This window comes from Lactuca serriola, chromosome 4 (genome assembly GCF_051521515.1).
Source record: "Lactuca serriola cultivar US96UC23 chromosome 4, Lser_US96UC23_V15, whole genome shotgun sequence".
Classification (NCBI taxonomy): Eukaryota; Viridiplantae; Streptophyta; class Magnoliopsida; order Asterales; family Asteraceae; genus Lactuca; species Lactuca serriola.
The window spans coordinates 128,267,748-128,269,931 of record NC_136411.1 but is presented as its reverse complement, the minus strand read 5'-3'; the positions used below and the strand labels follow the sequence as shown (position 1 = coordinate 128,269,931).

At 35.5% G+C, this 2,184-nt stretch overlaps 1 long non-coding RNA gene across 1 annotated transcript; it reads right to left on the bottom strand.

The window, feature by feature from the left end:
- Positions 1-923: 923 nt before the first annotated feature.
- LOC145102532 (uncharacterized) lies at positions 924-1,899 on the bottom strand. Its single transcript, XR_013706177.1, has 2 exons — positions 1,546-1,899; positions 924-1,154 (listed from the first exon to the last, which is right to left on the bottom strand). It is a non-coding gene; the product is annotated as an uncharacterized LOC145102532 (long non-coding RNA).
- Positions 1,900-2,184: the final 285 nt, after the last annotated feature.

The window sequence follows — 2,184 nt, the reverse complement described above, 5'->3', positions numbered from 1 at the left end:
ACTAAAGGACCAACGGACCTCAGATTTGTCATTCCCATCTCCTGGAGTTGTTTAACTCACAAATGGAGGTCCAAAATAAACCAAAGGGACAAAACTAGAAAACCCTAGCTAGATCTAGAGATTTAAGTGGAAAGGTGCAAGCTTTTTACCTCTAGAGCTTTGCAAGATGACCAAGATGCAGATTCTTGAAGCTCCAATTTATCCTAAGCTTTCTTGACCACTTCTTCTTCTTGGGATGAACACTAAAAAGGACCACAATGCACTCTTAAGGCTCAAAAAGCACTCACAAAGGCTATTAGGGCCTTCCAGGAATGTTTAAAGGTGTAGAGAGCTGATGAGGATGAGGCTCTAGTGGGTTAAAGACGTTTAAATAGGTCACAAGTCCGAAATTTAGGGTCTGCACCCTCGGCACGTACGCCCAGCGTACGTCCATATCCTTCGCGACCAACCATACAGAGTACCCTATGCGTAGTCATAAGTACACCCATCGTACTCGAGGGACTTTTTATATAAAAATGTAACTTTTGTAGGTTTTGAAGTCAAACCTGGTTTAGGGTGTTACAAATATCATGTTCTATCTCACACACTGTTCCTCTAACTTTAATTTTACATTTCATCAATCAAACGTTATAATATAAAACAAATAAAGGAAAATTACACGAATAGTTCCTATGGTTTGGGGTAATTTGCAAGTTTGGTCCATAACTACTTTTTTTAGTGCGGATAGTCCCCATAATACATTTTTGTTGGTTCCTTAGTCCTTATCTGACTTGAATTACTCGTATTTCCCTTAATGATATATTTTTATTTTTTAGTATATTTATTACTTATTATTAAAAAAGAAACGATAATTAGATTTGTAAGTCCGCACCACCTCCTTTCTCATCTACCACTGGTAACCTAAACACACATCAAAAACCCCATTGAAAATATAAAACTCAAAGCATTGAAATTTATTAACTAGTTCTCAAATATTTGAAAGAATTCATCAAGGATGAAATACAATTTCTTTGTGTGGATCCTTCTATCTCGATTTCTCCCTGTTCATATTGGAGAATTATGGTGTGGCTGGATGAAAAACATTTCAACGCCCAATTGCAAATCAACACCGATTACAACCAAATTAGTCAAACATCTTTTGATTTCAACCAAATCTGTCAAAGAAGATCATCAATAAGAAAACCTTAAAAGCAATTTTAGTAATTGATTTTCATTCAACCAAACCTAATGATTTCCATTCGACCAATCAAACCTCAAACAAAGCATTCAATCAAACGATTTCCAACCCTAATTTAAAACTAAAATATATGAAACAAACCTAAACGATATGCAAAAGAAAACCACGATATGCAAAAGAAAACCACTAAAAACAGAGGCGAGTTTTGTGCGTAATAGGACCACCAGAAGATTCAAAATCGATGTAGGGGAGAACGTGACTAAAAAAATTGATACAAGATAGATTGAGAGAAAGGAGGTGGAGGCAAAGGACCATGAAGATAGAAACTGCAAAAATTAAAATTGAAATATGGTCCAACAGTTTCTCACTGATTCATATGTTTTTTCAAGAACGGTGATTCATGCTTTATACATGGGTGAAACAGAGGTGTAGGCGGTAGCATATCTATTGATTTGTGAACCAGAAGCCGGTCTTCACAGGTAGAACTTTCGGCGACGATGGATGTGGTTTCCGATGGTGATGAAACGACACCGGTAGTGATGAAACACAATTTCGAAAAGGATGGCTTCACGATGGGTTGATGCACTTCCGATTTCAGTGGTGTGCTTCACTGGAACGGGTCGTCGGTGGTTACATTGTGGATCGGCGGCAAGATCAGGGAAAGTGAGAAGAGACAACGATGATAAAAGAAAGGGGAAAAGGATGTATGCGTTTTTCCTGTGAGTGAGGGGGGGGGGGGGGGGGGTGTGTAAGGGGTTAATTAATTAATTTTTTTGTTAATGTAAAAATGAGACAGAAAAATAATAGAAAATTATATATATATATATATATATATATATATATATATATATATATATATATATATATATATATATATATATATATATATATATATAAGGGTAGAATAGTCTTTTTACATCATTTAGGAACTAAAAACATAATAAAACTAAAACACAAAGACAGTCCGAGTTAAAAAAATTGTTAAGGATCAAATGTGTAAATTATCC